The sequence below is a fragment of the Ambystoma mexicanum genome, chromosome 10 (genome assembly GCF_040938575.1).
Source record: "Ambystoma mexicanum isolate Mex_15411 chromosome 10, UKY_AmexF1_1, whole genome shotgun sequence".
NCBI classification, from domain to species: domain Eukaryota; kingdom Metazoa; phylum Chordata; class Amphibia; order Caudata; family Ambystomatidae; genus Ambystoma; species Ambystoma mexicanum.
Window position 1 is genome coordinate 1,204,353,633 of NC_090932.1, and position 26,618 is coordinate 1,204,380,250.

Genomic DNA, 26,618 nt, shown 5'->3' on the forward strand with positions numbered 1-26,618 from the left:
TATTTGCCAATTTATTTTTCAAAATCCTGTTTTGTCTCTCTATAGCTCCTACCGACTGGGGGTGGTAACATCAATGCAGACAATTGAGTTTTGATAAGATTGTTAACAAAATTCAGTCCATGATCACAGTTAGTACACAACAGTATTCAAAATCTAGGCACAAACTCACAAATCAATATTTTTGAAACTGTTACTGCATCTGCCTTCTTACTGAGATAGGCTTCCACCCAGTACTACAAGCAGGTATATCCACTGATCATACTTTGGCAATTGAAGGAAGTCAATCTGTAATCCTACAAATTGTCCATAGAGGGGATAGTGTGGCCCCTGTCTGATTGGCACAATTTTCCCCACATTATTCTGCAGGCAAATGACATACCTCTCACAGTATTCGTGTGCCAAAGTGGTGAACTCAGGTGTGATCCATGAACATCCAAATAGCATTGTCATTTCATCTCTTACAACATGTCCTTTCCCATGATACATCCTCATTAGATGTGATACTTGTATTTTTGGAGCCACTAACCAACCCTACTCATTCCAGCACAGAGAGTTCTGATGAAACTGGCAACCTTTTTTGATCCAATTATCCTTTTCATTAGAAGAGGCATTTTTCTGTATGAATGAAATGTCTTCCAGCACCATTTTATCTTGCAGAAGCTATGCATCACTTTCCTATAATGCAGATGTGAATTTGGTGGTTTGATCAGCAAAATCCTTACCACAACTAATGGGTCATCCAGTACCTTATGGACAGCGCATTCGACAACCGTAATCAAATCAGGGATCATTATAGCATCCAAAAGAGCCAGTACGTAGTGACTATTTTTTATTAGTGTGCCGCTTGAAGTCAAGAAGCCTCTCTCCTTTCAGAGCTTACCAAACTCATGTGCTATGTCAAAGGCATACCGTGAATCTGTGCCAATATTAACAGACAGCTGAGGTGCCAATCGACAAGCCGTTGTTTCGGCCACCAGTTCTGCCCCCTGTGCTGACATTACCTGGGGCAATGTTCCACTCTCCACCACCTTAATGTAGCACATACCACATACCTCGCTAACACTATCCCATTGCGATATCTAAAACACGATCCATCAACAAAATATTTGACGCCTGGATTGGGCAGAAGCACATCCAAAAGATCTGTACAAGGCATCGCCAGACAGTCAGTTACAGACACACATTTATAAGGGGAATCATGTTTCTCTCCCTCCTGTGGGGCGGGCAACAAGGAGGCTGGATTTAAAGCAGAACATCTAGTCAGGGTGATATTGGATGAATTCAATAAAATCATCTCCTATTTATTGGCTCTTGATACAGACATGTGCTGTGTCTTTTTCTCCCATAATAATGACACTATTGCGTGTGGAACAGCCCCCACAAAGGGTGACCCAAGTATGATATTCTCAATTTGCTCCACTGCCAATGCAGCAGTTGCCACCAATTGTAAAAAGGGCTGCATTCTAGCTGAAACTGGGTCAATTTCTTGTGAGAAATGTGATGAATACAATGAAGTTATCACTGGTGCCCGAGTGGTGACCTCCTCCCATGTTGCCAGGGGACAACAGCTGCTACCTGATCCTGGAGGCAACAATATGAGGGAGGATCACACAGGAGGAGATAACTTCTGGGGAGATGTTGTGGCCTCATTGAATGATACATGGTATCTTCCATTTGCACTTGAAGATAATCCTCTCATACCCAATAGCATCATGGTCTATTGTCGTATACCCTACTCCTCCCCCTTGGAAGAATAGAAAATATTGTTCACCACAGCATACAAACCAAATTCCTAACTTTGGTCTATCATGTGGAAGTAATAAGAATGCCTTGATCAGTTCTGTCTATTCATCACCCAGAACTGCTTTACCAACCAGGGATGTTGAAAGTGATTTTCTGAACTCGTTTTTATAAAACATCAGTAATTGACTCCTTGTCCCTGAATCCTCAGAATACTGGGACGAGGAAGAGTAGAAGAGCAGTGCAGAGCAAAAAGATGCTTTCAGTCCAGCAAGCATTTTAGCTGTCGTCTGAAAACACCCAGTATCAGCTGCTGCTGTTGTTTCAAGAGAGAAGGGTTCAACTCTCCAAGAGACTCAAGGTCCTGAACTGGTGCGGCAGAGCCTGTGGATTAAGGCAGAAGAAGAAGGGAAACACAGGAAGGTACTGCAGAGATGCTTTGAGAGTGGAAGAGACTCCAGGGTTTTCGCAGACTGCCAAAAGCAGACCCTTACCTGCTAAAGCCCAAACAGAAACTGGTGTGCTGAAGGCAAGCTGGAAGAGTACCTTCACTGAGTGAGCATGCAAGAGCCTGAGAATGCCAACAAGAGCCGGTTAGACAACGAAAGGATAGTGCAGCCCCAAGTCTGTATCGGTGGGAACAGCAAATGCAAATAATAGTAAAAACAGACTAAACAACAAGAGACAACAGGGAAACTATTGATTAAAAGGGAAAGGAAATTAAATCCAAAGCCCTTATCAGCATGTGAGTGCATAAAATGCAAGTACATGGAAGCACAAAAGTGCATGGTATATCAAGAGGATATATTGTTCAATAAAGTGGATATACAATTGAAGAAGTGAATGAATACAATAAGTCCTGGCATAAAAGTATACCATGCAGTTTCAAGTGAATGAAGATATGAAGTTCTGGTAGGAGAGTGTACCAGGCAAGTACAAGTGAATGAAGATAAGAAGTCCTGTCAGGAGAGTATACCAGGTAGAGACAAATGCTTGACCCTAAGGACCTGGCAGTCACAAGGATGAAGATACAAGTAGCCCCAGCAGGAGAGTATACCGGTCAATTTGCAAATTTGTGGAACCAAGATGTCCTAAACAAGGATATTAGGAGTTTGAGGGCCCGACAAACAGGAGCATGTTCCTGGCCAAATGCACATGGTAGTAGAAAACTATAAATTTACAGACTTTACAGACTTTACACACAGCCAAGTTTCTCATGGAAAGAAAACATTCACAACAGTAGGTACCACACTGGTGCCACAACGACTTCAGGACACTACACAACATATGTAAAAAAAATAAGTCATTGGTTTGAATGTAATGATACCTCTGTTACTCCAAAACATAAGTTACAAGCAAATTTAACAAATGCCTACTTAATATTCCTTCAACCCAAATGTAGTCACTAAACTATACCACAATTAACAGTTAGAATACCCCATTAGTTATCTAAGTACATCCATAACACTACAGTAGTACTTTTCAAAGTCAAGCTAGTTAAAATAAGCCAACAGGTATCTAACTACTTCAAAAATACCCCTCTTACCAAAACACTTCAAATGCGCCTTCTCAATTCTTACAAGCTCGAAACATCTTTGAATCTCTAATGTAGTTAGAATACGCCAACAGGTATCTAAGTACTTCAAGCATTCCCTTAATCACAACATACTTCAAACAAACATACTATCACTTTTAAACTGACATAACTGTAATTGTTTTTGTTTCTCCACTATGGATTTTATTTCCCAATGACCCAATGATCATTTAGTGTCAAGACAACAGCAGTGTGTCATACTCTAATGTTGCACCAAACATTACCTAAAATGTACTGTTTATGAGGGTCTTAACAAATGTATATTTAAAATTGTATACAACTTTAGCTTTTAAAGTATCTTGCTTAACAAACTGTACGCTTTTTCAAACAGAAAATAAACCAAAGATTCCGGATTCATAACACTATAAAACTAAGTAACCATAGCAATTACTACACTCATACTACTACTATGGTGGCCATAGCCAGTGGCCAGATTCTGGGGTGGGGGGAATGATCATGCCCCCCTCATAATCTGGCTGCCACAACCACCACAATGCAATTAACTATATAAAAAGTATGTACCATACACCATCAACTAATACAACTCACCCTGACTGCCCCTGCAATTGAAATTATGTTCGTGGACACCAACATTGACTGTAGACTCAGTGGAATTTCCAAACACTTCTTACTCCTATAAAAACTGCTCCAGATAATCTTCATTCCACTTCCCTACCATTTCTATGCCCCCTTTCAGACATCAAATAACCCCAGGCGGAGTGTGGATATGAGTGTGCAGTCTGTGCTGACGCCACAGTCTTTTTACTCTTTCCTCTTTGCTGTCTGGAGGTGGAGCTTGAACCTATAATTATCTTTTCATTCTGCCGAGCATGCAGCAGAGTGTGGACGTGAGTGTGCAGTCTATGCAGTCCGTGCACGTACGTGCACCCGGGCACCCCCACCTCAGCTGAATTTCTTGTCAACAGAACATGTCAGCTCCAAACGTGAACTAACTTGGAGGACTCAACCCAGCACTATAGGTGAGGAAAGCTGCATGCTGACACAGTGTAAATCTTTTGCCGACTTAGATCTCTGCTTGATTGCGATAGTTGAAGCCCCCCAGATCCTCCACCGGAGCCACCTCTACTTCCCCCCTTAGATGTGAAAAAGCAAAAAACTACAACTCTATCTTCCGGCAGCTGACACAGTGACTAAACCCACGCCAGGAGACAAACACCTATACCTCAACACGCTGGCTGCTCTTCACAAGTTGGGAACCGTTCACACTAATTCACACTAGTGCATCTTGGGAACCCAGGACATATTAATCTATGAGGTCAAACACTCAAACGGCATTGGGAAATACTGGGCAGTGCGGCCATATCGCCTTTGACCCAGGAGTGCTGCCGCTGTCAACAACATAGAACAGCAGCTGTCCAACTGAGTGAATGAAAAGACTTACCTAGCTAGGAACCTGCACAAACCGTTGCAGATAGTCCGATTTCCACCCGGCACCACACGCCACTGGGGACTGCAGGCTTTCTGCCTTTGACCCAGGAATGCCGCCGGCTTGAACAGCAAAGAACAGCAGCTGCACCAGCTGCATCAGCGGATGAAGAAAATACAACTAATTTGCTTGCTGATATGGAAACTCCTCTAGCCTTTTCAAATGGCGGCCGCACAAACAGATGGCGTGAAGACAGAAACTGCAGCTGGCCCTCGCATGAGTCAACGAACCAAAACCCTATTTACAATAGCTTTCCCTTCACTGAAGTGGACAGAACCCACCAAACGGGAACCTGCCTCAAATAAACAAACCCAGCGCCTCAGAGAGGCGCCTCCCACAAACACTCCAATAGAGCCTATACAGGCATTCAGAGCTCCCCCCGTGGTGAGCACCCCACAGGACAACAAGCTGGAAAGTCAACAGTCAAATGAACAAACAATGAAGAAATCACATCATGCAGATCCCAATGTGATACACAATGTGGAAAACTCCATTTCGCTACAGACAACCAAGGCTAACTCAAAAACCAACACTGCTTCAGATGACAATATAGGAAACCACATCTTTACTGAGTTAACCACACCTCCTCTAAAGGAAGCTGCAGATCAGTACAACAACAAAACCCAGAATAATATTGAAACTGACTCAATATTCGTCAAAAAGCGGAAAAGAGAAATCACCAGCAAGTATTCCTCGAACATTGTGAAAGATCACCATGGCACCCCCGAAATGTTTACCGTCCCTCCTGCGGCCACAAACCAGGAGTACAAATACGACCATTCAGCCTTCCATGACACGCCATCACAAAGTATCTCCCAAAAAGACAAAGCAATACTAGTGAAACGAAGATGGCAATTGCTGTAAGAGAGATGGAAACAATCGCAAGAACTGATCCAATCGACAACCGCACAGCGAAATCCTCGGATGGCACGCATCTCTTTCGACATACTTGAGATAGAGGCTCTAATGCTAAACCAAGAAAAAAGAAAGGAGGTCTTTGGGAAATCTTACCAGCAAAAAAACACTAAACTCGGCACTCTGCCCTCAGCACAGTCCCCAACCCGACAATCCTCTCCAAAGATCCATTTAGTCTCCCCTTGCGACAATCACCAGCACTCCCATAGAGAGACGGAAAGTATCAGCGGAATGGGACACTAAAATGGAGACAAGTGACAGACAAGAAGAAGTGGTGGATCAGAAATGCAGATGTAATGCAGCGCCACAACTTCACCAAGTTCCAATACCTACCACAATGTTAGATTTGCAAAACATGCTAATCGCTGTAAACTCTGACACTGATCCAATTCACAAAAATGCAACAAGCGAATGTTGACTCCATTAAAGACCAAACAACTCTATTGGCCCTAATACACTCCAAAAAGATATATATGATTAAAATCCAGGAGCGCCTTGACATAGAAGCGGAAGCAAGTAAAATGTGGCAAACACAGCTCTTTTACATCATCAGAAATGATAGGACAGATAAAACCTACTTGACTACGGCTCTCATCGACATGATAACTTAATTCAATGCTCAAACAACTCACCCAAAACCGATGATACCCTATCCAAATAACAGAAATCAGGATCCACTAAATGGTAAATGTTCATCACCAGTCCATAACAAAGACACCCCCCCGCCCCCTCACTACAATGTGCCAAATCTAGCCTCAACGATAGTTGGAAACCTCATTGATCTAGTCGATGAAACAAACCCCATGCCGCAATCTGTAACTCTCACAGTCGCACCACCAACATTCACAAAAGAGGTGACCAACAAAATCAACACAACGAAAGACCCAACAGACCAGCAAACTACAACACATTTGCACAGCCCTACAAGAACTCTATAATCAAAACAAACAAGATACTGTAACTAAATAAAAAAAAGACAAAATGGATTGCAAGCTTTTTTGAGAAATCTTACCACCCACAAATCTGGCGCCAAAAAAACCCAGCTGAACAGTGATAAGCATCCACCACCATGAACCCCACAAGAAACAGCACCTCGAAGATCAAACGATGCCCCCAATGCATGTCCTTCAGACTCAAATAAATGAAGACCAAATCCAGCTACAGATTATGCTAAACCTGACGCAACACTTGGATGAAGAAATCAAAATCTCTGAAGAAGCACAAATCCACTTGAGTGACTGTTCACTTATTGTCATTGACCAATCCGATGAACGTCACTCGATCCATTCTACACGGATCGCCCTCACATGTGAAGACATTTCAGAAACTACTTTCTACAGACCCTGGGGCACACCTCAATCTCCAAAACATCACACTGAAATAATACCACCAGTGACAAACAGACAGCTCAATCAGGCATGGGACACAACAACTACGAACACAGTGGCCAAAACCCATGATGGATGAAGCCCTAACACTGCCACTCTTTATCGACCCTCGAAAGACCTCCATGCATAAACGATCTGAAACTTATAATAATTCATCCCCTCACAGATGGACTAATTCTTAACAGAACTAACGTACGCTTTTCAACGCCATACCTAAGCTAAAATGTCTAAACTCAGGAGACCTCCAGACGGTCGAATTTATTGATGATTCAAGTTTAGACACAGTGCGGGTACAATTTACATTCCCCTGCCGCAGCAGAGCTGATTAGAGATAACAAGATACCATTGAATCAGCTGGGATTCGATATCCTCACAAACGACGAAAAGAATGGAAATCAAACAGAAAAAAAGAACAACCTGACCTATAATACAGAAAACCCCTCCCATACCAGAAAAACAACGACTCGATAAGGAGGACCACAAGACTTAGTGGAAATAACAACGACAAAGAAGCAAGTTGCTATGAGGACAGAAGCTCATAGAGACAACGTACAGCTTACACCAAACATTTCATCTAAAGAGACATGGAAATGACAGGAACCAACCAGCACGAGAGGGAAAAGGAACATCATTAACCACTTACTAAATCTGAAAATTCCCCTCTCTCGCTATGTTCATGGAATACCCGTGGCCATACTCACCTATTCACCACGGAAAGACAAGACATGGCCAAATTCCACATAATCTGCCTACAAGAATCATGGCTCTCCAAACAGCTGGTCTATGACAGCGTCACCACCCTGATGAATCCAGCGATGAAGAGATCCCAAGGATGCCCATCGGCAGGATTAGTAACACTAATTAAAGCAGGAGTGAACCTGGAATTACTCGAGTCAACTAACATACATGCCTGGATATGATTAACTGTAGTTCATCAGCTAAGGTCCCAAAATCAATGGATATCCCTGAAAGAGATATCTCCCACAAAGGGGATACTCAGAATAGTACATCTCTACTGGAATCCGGCTGCATCTCAGACAAAGCATTCATAGATTGCTTATTCTCAGCAATAGATCGAGCCACTGAAAAATACATACATATAGACTTTATAGTATGCAGTGATCTAAACCTACACATGTTCGACCCAGCTGGCTCCTCACTTGATGATTCCATACTCTCCCCGCGAGCCTTATGCTGGAATAAAAAATTGCAGCAAGAGCCCTGTCTAGAGTAAACACCATAGACAGAAATACAGGCTATAAATTCCAACGCTGACATTGGCTTGCAGTTCCTCTACAGCACTAATCAGTTACATCTACATTTCGGACCAAATTCACCCGATAATCAGCAACATGGAAAATATCAAATCCATACATTGTGACCATTACATCATGACCATGGGCCTCATTACACGGTAGGCGGTAAGAGTTTACCGGTACAGGTACCAGTATTTTACCGGTACCGGTAAATCCTTACCGTCTTACTACGAGATCCCTTTGCGGGTTGGAGAATTTAAGGCCTGCTTTTTGCAGGCGTTAAAAATCCTACCCGCAAAGGGACCAGGTTGCTAATTACGGTACCACAATTTGCGGTACCGTAATTAGCGCTTTCCCCATTCCCATTATGCCCTATGGGGCAAAAATGGGAATGGGGAAGGGCAATGGAGGAAGGAGGAATTACCGCCTTCACAACCTTGGAATAGGGCGGTAATTCCCCTTTCCTCCAAGGCGGTAGCGGTAAATTACCGGCATGAACCATGGCGCTAATAGTGCCATGGTTTACCGCCTACCGTGTAATGAGGCCCCATATCTTGGATGATAGAAAATACACAGAATGAGAAACTCAAGCTACCTATGATGAAAATCAACAATCGGATAAACAGGCTCAGAATAAGTTAAAGAGAATTAGAAAAACTGCCAGAAAGATTTGAGGTAGGAAAACTTGATGATCTGAAGAGATTGAACTATTAATGGCTCTTTTGCCCCTTCAGATATCCTATGAAATTGCAAGAACGCATCAACCGGATACACACGCATGCCTATAATCCAAAAATTGTGGAAAAAAGAAATAACTACGAAGGACCTTAAAATACATAAAACAGACCACCACTGATAACTGTCAGATGATCAGACAGGCAAAACAACGCCACAGAAACTTTCTGAAAAATACAAGAATGATGCAAAACCAATCCGGCGAGGAAACAATGCTGCAATCCCTAAATAAATACAACACAAGAGATCTGTGGAAACATTTAAATCCTCAAACCTCAAGACAACAGATGATTATCAAAGACGTACCAGAGGCCAGATGGACCGCTCATTACACAGAGTTATAATAGTCCAGGCCAATTACCGATCACCGAACAGAGGCAGACCATACCAACAAATGGGACCTTGCTTGGGACAACGTAGACATCGAGAAGGAAATCTATAAACTCAATACCTCTAGGGCCCCAGCCCTGACGGACTATCCAATGACCTCATCAAACGTAACCCTGAGATCTGGATGGAAATAAGCTGTAAAATCTTCACACTAATTGCCAGAACAAACACCATCCCCCGTTCTTGTCAATTCGCCATCCTCATCCCCATATTCAAAGAGGGTTAGCCGAAAGAGGCACAGAACTACAGGCCGATAGCCCTCCTCGACCCGCTAGGCAAGATCTTCACCACTATACTCCTTGATAAACTGAACACCTGGGCAAAAAATGAAAATATACATGCCATTAGACAAACCGGCTTCATGAAGCAACTTGGAACGACCGTCAACCTACTCCTGCTTAATCTTGTAAAACAAGAAGCAGCAAAGAACAAAACGCAAATCTATGCAGCATTTGTCAACCTCCAGCTAGTGTTCAATCTGGTAAATAGAAATATATTATGGAAAAAGCTGCACTCGTGGGGATGCCCCAATGACATACTGAACCCATAAAGCAGCTCTACTCGAATACGACCATCAGAAACAGACTGTCAAAGGAAGGATTATTAACGGACCCGATAAGAACATGGAGTGGTCTGAAACAGGGCTGTCCCTCTTACAGAAATCTACAAAAAAGCAGAATAGCCAAGCTTTCTTTCTGCACAATCATAAATTGGTGCATGTCAAGCAATAAAGTATCTGGGCATATGGCTGAATCAATCTCTGGTAGAAAAAGAATGGGTGCTGCACCTAAAATCAAAGGCACTCTCCTTAGCCCGCCAAGGGTGAATTCTCCACCACAGATATGGGAAATTCTCGGTACAGCCACTGATTACATTCTACAGACAGAAGGCTGCAGCTATCTTCACCTATGGAGGAGAAAGGATGATTAACATCGACCAGAGAATATGGCAACAACTGGAGGGGATATTCTTGACGAAGTTATTATCCCTTCCGACTTCACTCCCAATGCCCCGCTTACAATGCGAACTGGCTCTCCAGTCCCTTGAAGCGATCATCATGTGGAAAAAGTTCGCCCTACACAGGAAAATAATCTCCGAAGTACATATTCCAGCGCATGAAATGCTCCAGCCAAAACTCAACACATCCAATGCTTCAACTCTAGTGTCATGGAAAAGGCATGTTGAAACTAACATAATAGCAGCACAGATCCCCTTAGAAATGCTTCTGTGACACCCCAAAAAAGCCAAGAAAAAATCGCCCTTAATGACTTGATTAATACGATAGAATTGAAATCCTGATACCAGTTGAATTTACACTGCAAATATGACAGAAGACCACTAAATACCCTGCCAATTTACCTACAGATTTTCCCTGCACGGCAAGCAAGAAACACCTTCATGAGACTACGTCTGAATCTCCTTCCAACACAAGAAATTCTGACAAAAAGAAAAAAGCTTGCAATGGATTTGGGGAACTGCTGATTCTGCAGTCAAAGAGATGTAAGTGAAATGCTACATCATATAATAATGATATGCCTAGCTCTATCAGAAAAAAAGAACTTAATTCAGAGACATGAACAGCAAGCCTTCAATGCAGTTAGAGCCAGAAGAGTGATGGGCTCAGATTCTTCTGTGAGATAACAAAAAAAATGATCTTCACCATTGTCAGATTTTGGAACCATATTATAGAAGGAACAGAAAAAAATCTATCTGCGAACACTAAATATCTCACACATCAGACAGAGTAACAAATCATGAAGTATCATCTCAAACCAGAGCATTAAGACAGAGACTAAAAGATGAAAGGTTTATCACATAAACCATATCATCTAAAATGTATCCGCAGACAGTTACTACACCTACGCCCGACCTTTTTTAACTTACAAAAATAGCCCCATTTCATATTTTTTCTACTCCCCCACTCTTCGCAGCCCCTCTTTCCAACACCAAATAACACCATACGCGTTTTCGAGACTTTTCCCCACTGCTCTGTCCGCAGACATCGGCCGCTGTCCACGAATCCAACATGGTGGGCGTTTCTGAAAATCTGACACACCTCACACTTTTTGCCTTCAAATCAGCAGGTGCATCCTATGTCCGCGGACATCAAGCTGCTCTCTGGGCCATTCGGAGGCCCGTCCATGGACCAAACAGGTAAGTGAGTCCGCAGATCGAAACCAGATATCACTAACTGTTATTTGACCTATTTTATGGCCGTTTAAAAAAAATACTGGACGGATTTTACAAAAGCATGCTTTCAGGACCAAGCCACGGCTCCAGCTGAAAATTTTGCAAAAATCCTTCCATCGGTTTGGGCTTTAGGTGTGAACAATTTTTTTCCATTGTGTCTAAGGGAAAAACCACACAAGTTGGGTTCCCCCCTAAAACTTTCCCCCCCCTGGACAAAATCTCACCAAACTTCACAGAATCAATCTGACAGGGCCTATACACTTTTTCTGCAAAGTTTCATGAGGATTCATCAAGGGCGAGCGAAGTTATAAACCGCCCAAAACGTGTTATCCTATGGGTTGAGCAACTTACCCATTACTACAGGTCTGCTATTGCAGATATAGCAAGATCATCAGCACAGGCTGGTAAAACAAGTTTAATTATTGCATATTGACCATCTCTGCATGCACCAACTGATTTAGCAGCTGTTCCCTGCATTGTAACTGAATTGAACTTATTGGATTATGGAATAAATACGATAATAACAACTAGGCCTGCAACATGAGGGGTTCCTCCTCCACCATTGCGGACATTGGGGCCCTCACCTCCCCCACCTGCAGCATCAAGGTACTCCCCATGAGGCATCTTGGCTTTTCCAGCATACATTTGCATAAAAATGCAAATCATTTGCATTGGAATTTTATCATCAATTTAAAGTTTAAAGGCGACAATTACAAACAAGAATTTTCATTTATCTTGCGCCTACATCAGCACGTTTTCTCTGCAGCATTGCCGTGGTGCTTGTAAACTCTTTGTTTCCCCCATGATGGACACCCCTGCCATCATGGCCGCCACCTTGGGCAGGCCCAGGAGGGCTTGCCTATGCTCTCTGATCACCCTGCTCTGATTGGGCCCTTTGGGACTCTGAGGCCAAATCAGGCAGGCTGACTGGCAAAGATGGGCTGCTTCCAAAGGCCCCACTCCTAAGGCTCCTGTCAGTGCCTGGCTGTGCTCTGGGCCCATCTTCCCGGTATCTACATTGAAACAGCTCCTTATTGATATATTGACACTTACTGTCCTTCCTGACTGTGTCCTCTCTACTCATGCCCTCACATGGGTACTGCTGATTAGTGGCTGCCTCAGATCCACTGAACTCATTTCCTCTGCCTCTCCAGTCATCCACTGTGCAGATGCCCCATGCTCTTCTGTGAATCTGCATTCTGCTTTCACTCAATGATTCATTCCCTCTGTCACCAATTACTGTACTGCTGCGCTGCACTTCCTGTGCCATCCCTCTAAGACTGTGACTGTTTGTGTGAAAATCAAATTTAGCTGTTCCGCCTTCCTGCATTCATAGTGCCTGTTTGTGTGAAAATCGTATTTAGTGGTGCCTCCTTCCTGCATTCATAGTGCCTGTTTGCATGACAATCGTATTTAGCTGTGCATCTTTCCTGCATTCATAGTATCTGTTGTGTGGAAATCATATTTACCTGTGCCTCCTTCCTGCATTCATAGTGTCTATTTGTGTGAACATTGTTTTAGCTGTGCCTCCTTCCTACCTGTTTGATCTTACACCTAATACCTGTCTTTCCTAATGTTCCAAGTGGATCATGTTCAGAACTGTGCTTTGCACCATATTCTCTGCCACCTCACCTCTCACTTTCTCTCTGCTTCTCTCTTTATCCTTCGCTCACAGATGGCACTCTCCATCTCCCCTATCTTCTCCAACTGTTATACCATCACATATCCTCCTTCTCTCACTAAATCTGGACGGAAAAAGCATAAAAAGACATCCTTGCTGCTCACCCAGGCCTCCCAATTGCAGACACCTAAGTCATAGCATCCTCTAAAGAAATCTTCACTGACACCCTCATTTCCGTCCCATTTCCCGACCGATGGACCTCTCATCTCACTGCTACTCTCCCACCTTATTTTTCAACTCCCATTAATGGCGTCATCAAGTGGGAAGTACTCTTTGCAGGTTTTTTATCTTGTAACTGCTGTGTCGATGTTTACATCACAGGCACAGTCCTGGTTCAAGGCCCTCAGGCCAACCTCCTCCTATTTGACTGGCTCTTACCTTCTCTCATCAACTTCCTTCCTTCCCATGCCACATCTACCCCCTCCACACCACCTCTCAAGGCAGATACCCCACGTCCCGGCACTCTACCTCAAAAAACCTTCAAAGGCAGAAACTTTCTTCATCTGGCAACCTCAACTCACGCTCAGCCATCAGACATTCTGCAGACATCTATCTTCTCCTTGAAGACACCGACCTGGAAATACTTTCACTCACAGAAACGTGTTTCAATGCCAGCACAGTTACTTCCTTTGAATCACTCCTCCCAGACCGAAATAAGATCACTTCTAAACCTTGACCACACCGTGCTCGCGGTTGGGATGCCTTAATCTTCCCAGAGTGGATGCCTCTACCTTCCTACCAACTCGGCAGTATTCATCCTTTGAGAGCCTAGTGTGCAAATTGGTCATCTCTCCTTCTTCCACCTTGACCATTGCTACCATCTATCGGCCTCCTGGCACTTCCTCTCTTTTCCTATCGGAGTGGTTAGACTTCTGTGCCTCCCTACTCTCTACCACCTCTAACCTGCTACTGATAGGTGACTTGAACATTCAACTAGACTCCCCTTGCACAGCAAACATCTACTTCACTGACCGCTGCTCCTCCATATCCCTCACCATTCTTCCCTCTAGCCCTACCTATTCTGCAGGACACATGCTAGATGCCATAATTCCCTCCAACCTCACTATCTCTTCTCCCCTGGTCACCCCTCTCTCCTGGTCTGCCCACTCTCTCCTCACCTCCCACTTGGGCCCCTTTGGCCCTGTGACAACTCCTCATAAAGCTCTGTCAACTTTGTTCACAAACATCCATCCAATGAAACAAGTGTCAGCTGCCGCCTTCTCTTCCACCTTCATTCCCTCTTGCCCAACCAACACAGATGCTTCAGCTGACTTTGCCTCAGCAACCTCTATCTGTCCATCACCAACACCCTTGACATCCTTGCCCCAGTCATGAGGATCCTCCTGAAATCTGCCTCCAAGCATAAAACCTGGTCTGATTTTGATCTTGCAAACCAAAAACATAACTGCAAGGCTGCTGAACGGAAGTGGCACACTTCAGGCGCACCCTCTGACAAACTGGTGTGCCGAGCCAGAGACACTACAAACTCTCTTTAAAATCTTCAGGGAACTTGTCAATCCATCCGCAGTATCCTCTACCCTTACTCCTTCCCAGGGCCTCTGCAATGCACTCGCCTCTCACTTCCCTACCAAAACCCTGGACACTCCTTCTTCCTCCTTCCCCTCCTTCACTCCTGTCTCCCCTGAAGAAGAGTTGTCAACTCCATGAAAGTCTCTTCCAAACAAGTTGCTTATTGCTCCTCCAGAACCATCAAGGATAATATTGTCGCTCTCGCCCCTGCTGTCGCTGATCGCAGCAACTATTCCTTTGCTACTGGTTCTTTTCCATCTTCCCTCAAGCACTCCTTTGTGCGCCCCTCCTTAAAAAACCCTCTGCAGACCCTTCCTGCCCAGCCAATTACCATCCCATTTCCATCACCCCCTTCCTGGAAAAACTGCCTGAGAAGTAGGCCATCCCGCAACTTAACTCTCATACCGGACTTGTGGGCGGGCTACATTACCACCAGTCTGGATTCCGAGCATGCAGAGGCATGGAAACTGCTCTCCTGAACACACATGCAGAACTGCTTGCATCTCATGACTCCAACTCTCCTGCTGTACTCATCCTTCTTGATCTCTCTTCTGCATTTGACACAATTAATTATTCCATCCTCATAAAAAGGATCCATGACAGCCTTGACATCTGTGTAAGGAACAATAGTTTAAAGTTTGAATTAACAAATGCACTTTAATTCTATGCATTTTTGCACATTTTGAATGTTTTGCTTTTTGAGGCACTTGACTATAGTCTGGCACTATGCACTTTATCATGTGTGTTTTTGCACATTTGCTGATTTGCACTGATGCAGGCATCTGCACCTTAATTGCAACTTTGCACAATTGCAGATGTGCACATGATGTATATGCCTAGCTATGTATTAGGTATTTTCATGGATGGTTGATGTTTTAGTTTCATTATGAGAACTTGTGTTTTTTTATTTGTTTATTGATTGATTGATTTGAATTTTTACATACCAAGCCACATGTCCGCAGGCCTCAGGGTGCACACGAAATAGAACGAGACAAATTCAACTAAGTAAAAACAGAAGGTCCAGGTAAAAGTCTTATAGCAGGGTGGCATCAGAGAGTAGAAGTCAGGCAGGGTGCTTAGTCAGGTGGAGGATTGAAGAGTAAGGTCTTCAGCCCTTTTTGGAAGTCAATAATCGTGATAGTGGTTCTAAGGGCTATCTGAAGTAGGATCCAATCAGTAGGGCTCAATGCATCAAAGCTAAGGCCACCTGCTTTGGTCACTCTGAACTGAGGTTGCACAAGTCTAAGTTGATTCTTAGATCTAAGGGTACTCAATGGAGTATAGTGCTGAAGGCGGTCAGAGAGATATTAAGGAGCAATATTGAGGACGCACTTATGGGTCAGTGTAAGGAGCTTGTGTGTCACTAAATGTTTGACTCGAAGCCAATGTAAATCTTGTGATGTGATGAGAGCTGTGGTTTCAGTCAGAGGCCCTCATTACGACCCTGGCGGAGATCCATGGTGCAATTTGCACCATGGACCATGGCGCAGAGCTGCCAACTCCGCCATGGGGGTTGGCGGACTTACCGCCCCATTCCGACCTTGGCGGGGCGGTAAGTCCCCAATCCCCATTTACCCTTCCCCATTCCCATTTTTGCCCCATAGGGTATAATGGGAGTGGGGAAGGCGTTAATTACGCCACCGTAAATTACGGTGGCGTAATTAACAACAAGTCCCGTAGCGCCATGGATTTTACCGCCTGCAAAAAGCAGGCGTAAAAATCACCATGGCGCTACGGGAAGTTGTAATCTGGCGGAGAGGTACGCCATGCATTACGCTGGCGTAAACCCCTCTCTGCCAGGGTCGTAATGAGGGCCAGAGTATTTGGACAATGCCCTTTATTCTCTATATTTGACATGTGGGTTTACATCAGTGCATTGGAAAGCTAGTAACACAATCTTGTTTATAGACTTGTGTCTTAATCGGAAAATCTGCACCCTGCACTTTTTGTGTCATATAAATGGCATTCAGGTATACAACTGTGCTTAATCAAATGCTATGTTTAGCAGGTTTCTGTTTGTATTAGAATTGCAATATCCACTTAATTCTTAATACCTGTCATTGCGGTACGGCAATGTATACCATGATATGTCATATTTGATTTTTACGTTGCCTCATTGGAGAGGATAGTCACAATTAATTGTGTTCCCTCAATTCACTTGTTATTTATTGTAGTTGCTACAGACACACATGTCAAATGTGACCAGACAACCTTGCAGACTATAAATGCAATAAGTGGGTATTCAGCATTATTTTCTAATTGGGAAACTCTTTCAATTGAATGCAACGACATGGTATTATGTACTAGGCTAAGATGGATGACATATTGTTAGATGAACCATAGAGTTGCTAATGTGAGACTGAAAGCCCATTTAAATGCATTTTCGAGATGAGATCTGCAAGTGTGTGAACAAGAACTCAGTTGGGTGTGAAACACATCACGTTTTGTGTGCCTGCTGTTTTTGTTGCCAAGGGCATTTATATTTTGTATTGAATAAAGGCAAATCTTTTCTATATGTTCAAAATATTGGCATTTTGAGAATTTTTTGTGGGATGGTGTAGCTGAGTGCGACCTGTGCACACTTGTGTGCGCTTTTTTGTCTTTCATATATACACACATATATATATTTTACATGGCCTGCAGTTGTGGCCCTGTAGTTATGGTTAAATTGACCAACCCATAGGAAGAGCACTTTTTGGGCGACCTATAACTTCGCCCTCCCTGGATTAATCCTCACCAAACTTTGCAACAAAAGTATGTCCAAACCGCTGGACAGATTTTCACCAAATTTGAGCTAAAAATGGCAGCTTGGTCTCAAAAGAGTGCTTTTGTAAATTTAGTGTAAATCCGTCCAGTAGTTTTTTTTTTTAAAGTAGCCAAAAAGTAGGTACAAATACATTTGTGATACTTGGGTATGGTTGCAGACTCTCTTCCCTATTTGGTCTGTGGATATCCCCCTGGACCAATCAGGCTCTGGTGTGAAGTCCACGGACATCGGAAGCGCCCACTGATCGGATGGTCAAAAGCCTGAGATACGTTATATTTTTCAGAACAGTCATCATGTTGGATCTGCGGACAGCGGCTATTGTTTGCGTATAGTGCGGTGGCGAAAAAGTCTGATAAATACATTTGGGATTATTAGGTGGTCGAAAAAGGGTCTGGAAAGGGTGGGGTGGAATTAAGAAAATATGGAACTGTTTTTATAGGGGAAAAGAGGGTGCACAGCTGCCATGATAGTCAGCAGACACTGCGGTAGTCTTACAGACAGTACTGTGAAGGAACAGTTTGAAAAACACATTTAATGTTATTTTATGGCTGAAAGAGGGCGTGTAAAGGGTAGTGGAGAGGAAAAGAAATGATATGGAGCTGTTTTATATGTGAAAAAAGGGTTTATAGATGCCACAGAGTCAGCAGATAATTTTAGTGTCTGTGAACATTATTTCAGTTGCAGGGGGTTCAGGTCGAGTTTTGCAATTTGAAGGTTTATTGTACATACTTGTTATCTGGTTTAATTATATTGTGGTGTTTGTGGCTGGTAGCCAGATTCTTGGGCCCCTAGCATCTGGGCATTGGACAAAATCACTATAGCAATATGTGTATAGTAATTATTGATACTGTAGGAATATACAATATTTGTAATATGGTGTAATGATATAATTGAAGTATATATGGTATTCATGATTGTAGTACAATTGAGGATAGTGCTTATGGAATATGCATTTGTTTATACTTGGTATGGTTACTTAGTTGCACACAGTAACAACGCTTCACACAGTAACAAAGCTGGAATCTCTGGTTCTTTTTCTGTAAAAACAAAACAGTATAACTGGTTAAGAAGGATAGTTTAAAAGCTTTAATCACATATAATTGTACATATACATTGACTTTTTTGACCCTCAAAAACAGTACATTCTATGTACTATGTTTGCTACAACATTATTGTGTGCTACACTTTTGTTGTATTGACATTAAATAATCATTGGCTCATTTGAGAGTTAACAAAATCCTATTTCACTAATGTGAGTGCCAGTGTATGTCTGTTTGAAGTGTGCTGTAATTAAGGGAATGTTTAAAGTAGTTAGCTACCCGTTGGTGTATTCTAAATACACTGGACGTTAGAAGAAGTTTTCTAGAAACAAGAACTGTGAGGGCATATTTTAAGTGTATTGCAACAAAATTTTCTTTTAAGTAGTTAGATACCTGTTGGCATATTCTAACTGTTGTTTGTGCTACAGTTTAGAGAGTAAATTTGATTTGAAGGAATATTAAGTAGCTATTTTTGGATTTGCTGGTAGCCTATGTTTTGGAGTAACAGAGATGTTGTTACATTCAAACCAACCACTTATTTTTTGTCATATGCAGCATAGTGATCTGAAGTGGTTGTGGCACCAGTGTGGTATATTATGCCTACTGTTGTGAAGGCTTTCTTGCCAAGAGATACTTGGCCATGTGTAACGCTAGTGAGTTTACAGTTATTTTTGGAACCATGTGCATTGTACCTTAGCAGCATTAGTATAACATATTGGCTATGTGAGTTTATGTGTATGCTGGAACGATTGTCTGAATTGCAAAAAGGGAATAATATGCCATGATTCCCATTCTGCAGAAACTGGTGAAATGGAATGGATAAACAACCTATCTGTTAGGGATGTGCTCTTGTGAAATATGTTTGCAGAGAGTGAATGTATGTTTCCACATGTATGAAATCTGAAAGATTCCATTTATAGGGATGTTTTTGATTTCCATAGCTTGTACTAAGTACATTAGGAATTCTTGTCGATCTTCCTGTGTGTTTATGGTAACTGTCTACCAGTCCTGCGGTATTTCTATGAAGAATGAACATTTGCAAACACAACTGGTCTAAGAAGTTTAAGTAAATGTTGTGAAGAATTGGAAGAGAAGATTAATTGTTAAATTGGTATAGTAATGTACTCCAGTTGGGTTGCTGAATATAAATGGACCACACAGTTGTGCGTTTGCATTCTTTGATGGGCCTGCAGATCTTTTTTGAGAAGAGATATTTGTCTGTTTGTCTTCCAGTGGACATGCAGTTGAGTTTTTAGTAGACAGATTTGTAGTTGTATCATTTGATGGAGAAGCAGTTGGTTGTTGTTTCCTCCGTGGTATGGTTCACAGATCTCTTATAGGTTCTGTATGTCATAGTTTTCAATATAAATGTTTTATTTTCTGAAGTACAGATTACATTTCTAGATGGGGGTGTACAGTGCACATAGCATGCTGTATTCAACGATGCACGGAATGTCAGCGTTGACATTGTTTGCATCAAAGTTAACTAGGCATAGACCATAGACTGTATGGAAATATGAACGTGCTACGTAATTTATACCTTCTTTAAAGCCTGTGCTGCCAATGTCAATCCATGTGTGATCCAGGGTTAGACCTTGAGATTTGTGAATAGTTACAGCAAATGCAAGAGATAGGGAGAATTATTCTCTTCATACAATGATTTCTTTGAAAAAGTGCTATTGTGCAGTCAATTTATTTTACTTCGGCAAGTTTGTCAAATTGGATGTTGACAAACTGAATTTTGTTGTCTTGTGGATATGTTTAGAAGCCAACAACTGTACCAATTTCTCCATTGACTAAACCTTGTTCTACATCAAGGTTATGTTTTAGAATTACTCTGCAGTTTAGACACAAAGTTAACATTCTTTCCAAACTAGCTGTGTTGGAGATACATGTTCCTAAGCTATTTAGTTGTGGTCTTGCTTGTTGACACATAGGGGGTGTCATGCCATGCACTTCTAGTTTGTCTGTGGAGCCGATATGCAGTATGTGTTGCATTTCTTTTTTTAACATTTTGCCATTGTATTCACTACAGCCTACATGGGATTGGCATTAAGGACATACATTTTATATTTTGTTGAGTTAATTGTTCCATGACATCAGGAGCAGATGTGTTTTGCCCATATAGCTCTTGGATTAATCTACTATGTAAGATGTTTTTTTGCATCTTTAGTAAGCAGACCAGTTCAAATGCTTTTTAAAATGTTAGCATAGGTGAGGTCTGCAGACTGATACATGTTTTGAGTTAGTTCTCTATAGTGAAAATGTTGCCAGAGATTTACATTTCCAATGCTGCGAAGTGTGTTGCAGCATTGTTTGTGTCCTAATGTTTTGAAAATAGGCTGACACTTACTGGAGTTAACTGTAGGAGGTCTCCAAAAACAATAATGTGTTTTCCTCCAAACAGTTGTTCGTAGTCGGTCTTCAGGACTTCTTGCATTCGAGGCAAATTAAAGCCAACATGAGGTTGGAATCCATGCTTACTTCATCTATTAGGAGCACTTTCACTTGTTTCATAATTCTGCATACTTCAGTATCAGCTTCTGCTGATAATTTGTATCATTCTCATTTGTTTTGGTGTTCTATTGTAATGAGCAGTAGTCGGTTTAATGATACACCTTCTATGTTGTAGTCAGCTAAACCTGTGGGGGCTGTTACAACAGCCAGTAGGTTGTTGTTTGTTACTTTTTGTAGAAATGTGCTGATTATTTCAATTAAGAACCTTTGACCAGAACCAGCTTCATCACTTACATATAGGATATGATATATTTTTTATATATCGTGCTCATACACAATTGTTTAATTTTTGTCTCGAGGAGCAGAGGTGTATCATTTTTACAGCTACAAGTTTTAGTTTCATGTTTAAAACCGTGTTCAGTGTACTCAGTGACTTCTAGATAAATGGTGAGTTGTTCATCATTCAGCTGTGATTTTAGAACTGACATGTCTTCTTTAGATTGTTAGATTGATACCTGGTATTTTCTATCTCTGTCATGGCTATTTCTGCTTCATTTAGAATCAGTGGTTCTTCAAGTGGTTCTTGGCCTCCGGTAATGGAAGGTTGACTGCCCTCAGGAGTGTCTTTATCTAGTTGAGCTTCAATGTCTTCCTCTTGTTGGCATTCATTGTCCAACAATTCTTTGTATGGTTTGAAATTGACATTTGTTATACTGCATTCATTTTCCTTGAATGCAGCTTTAAATGAGTCATAGTCACCTAACAATTATTTTTCTTTTCACCAAGGTTTAAAAAGTTGCAGTAGGGCCATGTAATACAGTTCTCTATGTTGCAGAGATTTAAATGAGACCTTTATGTTATTAATTAGGCTGGGTTTGGTAAGTTTCACTAGGCTTCCTTCACAAGTTGAGACTGAATATTTGCCAGTTGTGTCATCTGATGTGACATTGTTTTTGTAGGAGTAGTTTTGGGCAATGTCGTACAGGCACATGTTTTCCAATCAGTACTTCTCCTTGGTTAGTATGGGTCAATTAAATAGTTTTCTTAAATGTCCTGACTGTTGGGATCATTTGTGGCTATTGTTTCTATCTCTTCATAGGATTTTAGAACTCTTATTCGGGATGATGCTGGACCTAGATTTAGCCAGGCTATGTTTTCAGATTTGCCATATAAGGCTGTACCTGTGAAATGTTGTGCAGCTTCGTAGCACCCGCATTCTCTATGGCAGAGTATTTTCGTACTGTAATTGTACAATATTTGTGACAGTGCTTTGTCAGATGATATGTCATCACAGAGGACTTTTAGCTCTGTTTTCTCAGCTGAGATATTCTCTGACAAATCTTGCAATTGCAGTGGAATTGTGTGCAATGTAGTGTATGCCTATGTTTGCATTCCACAAGAGGGCAATGATTGCATTGCAATCATTGACGTAAGTGGATGCTTAATCTGTTTTAATTTTGTATGTGTTTTTACGGGATTGCCTTTTACACTGTGTCTAATAGAAGACATCAAGCGATTTACTAGTCTTTTTTTTTGGAAACTGCTCTAGGGAAGCCAAAGTTACATCTGTATAGTATTTACCATTGTTTTTATATCTATGTAGGCAGTATTTTCCACACTCATGTTTTTGGAAGCGTAAGATGTGTGTACATAGGTTTCTGAAGGGATGTCGCAGGTAATGCATTTTTGAATAAACTGTAAAACAGGGTCATCACTGTCATGGCCAAATTTGGGAGCAACTTTTATCCACAAAAGAATGGGGATGTATGGTGCTCCTCTGGATATATATATATATATATATATATATATATATATATATATATATATATATATATATATATATATATATGTATATATTTTTTTTTATTTTTTTATTAGTGTATTTAGTTTGTTACAAACTTTTCACTGTTTCCATTCAACTTCTAAAAACACATTTCATTTCACATAACATAACTCTAAGTTTCTTTGTCATTCATCATTTGACTAACTCATTATTCAACTAATTTAGTCTTTCGTCAATCAGTTCCTTTTTCCTCCCCATTTCTTTAATGTTGCTTCCAGGAATTTTACTTTTGTGAAGTTTAGCCATTGGTTTCTGCATTCATAAATGTGTTCTCACCATTTTCCTGCATCTAAGCCATGAGAATGTACAATTTGGTTGTGTAAATAGATGTCTCCAAGATCTGATAGTTATGGCCGGAATAGAACCAGATGTTTAAGAATTTCTCTATTGTCATTGCAAAGGCGGCAATCAGGTTCATCCTGGTATCTTCCATATCTTTGTAGCATGGTTTTATTGTGTAACACATTCAGTCTGAATCGTAATAGCAGGTCTCTTTGTTTCTGATGCAGACATGTTGTAAAATAGTCAGGAGTAATATTCAATAACCCCCAATTAGATTTCAAAAGAGTGTGTGTCTGAGAATTCGGTCTGACTTATTCAGATTTTCCCCAGTCTTCCGCCCAGAGCATCCTCTTTACCTGCAGAGGATTTCTAGTGAGAGTGTCTAAGATAGTTCCGAGATTTGCCAAGATCGAGACGCATTCATGTTTCAAATCATCGACGATGCTTTGTTTCCTGATTTATACAGACCCAGCACCTCGAATTGCGGTGGACACTCTTTGAGAGTTGCTTTCCTATACAACATCAATTTGTACCATATGCCTTGTGCATTTAGGGAGATCAACCCCAGTTCTTGTCGGAGTACTGCCATTGGGATGGATTTAGGTAGATGTAAAATTGATCTCCAAAAATATCCTCTTAATCTTTTCCACACCTCTGGTGTTAATTCCAGGCAAGTTTTGCCTCCAAGTATAAGGGCCATTGCAACTGTCTGTTAATAGAAAGCAGCAATTGGATATAATGAGACTTGTCCATATCATCTCCGATCTATGGCTTTCCCTTGTGCGTTAGGTCTTTTTACTCTCGTCATCAACACGTCGATCCAGGCTTTTTCACTCTTTACTGTGCTTAGCTGCACTCCTAGATATTTCAGTTTTTTTACTGGTTCTAGATTGTTTCCATTTACATGCCATATTTCATTTTTGTTCTTATTCCGTCTACTATCCCCTAGCACCATAATGTGTGATTTTGTGGCCTTTATTTTCAGAAGTTTCTTATGTACGTATTATTCTAACTTGTTTAGAGATCTCTGTAAACTGATCTTGGTCTGGTCTAATAATATTAGATCATCGACATAAAGGAGTCTGCCGAGCTCACTGCTGTTTATTTTTGGAGGAAAGGAACCCCCATTTTTATGGTATCATCTTCAGATCTTTTATATAGAAACAGAATAGCATGGCAGCTAAAGGACATTTTTGTCATGATTTTGCTCGATAACTTCCCCCGTTGGTCAAGCTTCACTTGCATTGAGGGACCAGAATAGAGCTCTTTTATTGCTTTTAATAAGTCACAAAGAAAACCTTTTAGCTCTAGTTTTTGCCATAGCTAACTTCATTGATACTATCGAAGGCCTGCTGTATATCGATACTGGCCATGTACATTTTGTGCTTGTGTCTTTAAGCCCTTTTTTGTAAGAGACTTATTATGAGTAGATTGAGACTGCATCCAACTTATTCCACAAAGTCAGACTGTCTGATGTCATACAATTTTGTTTCTTTGATCCAGATCTTCAGACGATTTAACAAAAAGGTGGCAAAAAAATGTCCCACACAGTCGAGCAAAGAGATTGGCTGGTCGTTTTCTGGTTGGAGTCTATCACCCTTTTTAAAAATAGGCACCTTAATCGCTTCTTTCCACGATTTAGGTATTCTGCCTTCTTTAGATATTCTCTGGAATAGTGTCTCGCAGTATTCATTGAAAAGATGTCAGAAGCCCCTTGTGTTCCAGCATCCAAGTTGCCAGCTTGATGGTGTTTTCAAATTCACATCCTATTTCTGTGTTTTTGTGGCAAGCATTCTCGCTAACCAACTCCACGATGCAATGTCTTCTGTAGTTGTCGGATTCAATGTCATGGCCACAGGCTCCAGAACACAAAAACCACACCATCTAGTGATGGGGTCAATGGGTCACTTGACACACATATGTCCCTTTGGGACCTATACATACAGGGGCCCTGGCTGGACTCAGTCCTGGCACCTTTGGCAACAGGCTCATATAGAGATGTGAGCAGGAACACTTTATTTCAGTACAGGAGTGCTTTTACTTTATTTCATTGCAGGAGTGCTTTTATTTTACAAGAATTTTCCAGGAGCTGAACGCCTTTATTCCAGAGAACATCCTCATGTGCTGACTCATTGGGTGTGGCTCCCTAGGCCTGGTCTTCATGTGATGACTCATTGGGTGTGGCAGGGTGTGGCAGGCAGGCTGAACCTGGTGGGCGTGGCTTCAGAAGCACAGCTATATAAGCTGCTCCATCCTTAAGGCTGGTGTTTCGCGTTACTGTGCACTTGCATGCAACGTGACGGTCACCGCCGCTTGGACCAGTTTACTTCCCTTTGAAACCAGGCATTCTCCTGCATACTCACCTCCAGGAAACCGGTGCGTCATCGCTTCATCTGCAGACTTATCTCCTGACATTCAGTGATCTTGATCCCAACGCTGCAGCACCGCACTCCGCATCCACGAACTCGGACCCTGTGAAGAAGAAGAAAGACAAGGTTAGAACATCTGTCCTAGGGTCGCGCCGCATTTGAACCCCGCGCAGCCCCTAGTTAACAACTTACCAGCTACTGTACGACTGCAGCTTTGTTCCTCATTCCCTCCGACTGTTGCCTCGAGCTCCGCAGCTTCGTCCAGGCATCACCTGCAAGGGAAGAAAGCAAAAGAGCAAACATCAAAAGTGGAATGGACAGCAATAAAAGACAACAAACTTTACAATACAACAAACAGGAACACTTACCTGAAGTATAGTGGCTTAGTCGTAGCAGGACTGGACTACCACATGCAAGGGACCAGTGAAGGAACTCGGTCCAGATCATACAAGCACCCCGGCCAGAAGCAGAAGGATGGAGTGCTCGCCAAAACTAATCAACAGGTGAGCTTTCCAGGGACAGCGCATCCCACGGGTACCACGGTTTGGGGGTCTGAAAGGGGATCGGGCGCACAAGCTGGCAAACTCACGCCCCCTATTCTCCACGCAGGAGCCGTCCTGAGCAGCATCACCTATTACCACCAGTCACCACATAAGCGCAGAGGGTGAAGTCAGACCCGAGTGACCTCACCCCCAGGAGGGCTGCAACCGTGCCCCAATGCCTCCACAGAGACCAGGTGAGCGTAACAGAACGCAAAGCCTCTTCGAATCTCTGCCTGGGCATTATGGAAACTTCTGAAATTGACCAGTTGTCCCGATTACTGGGAGAGTTACGGGCTGAAGTTCATGCCTCAAGACAGGAAACCAATGCCCTAAAAAGGGATCTAATTGTGAACTGGGAGCGGACATATGAAGAAGCAAGGAAAATGCTCCAGGCACAGGAAGGCCAGGTCCCACTGCTGGAATATGCCCCTCCTGCCGCACCTCCACAGCCC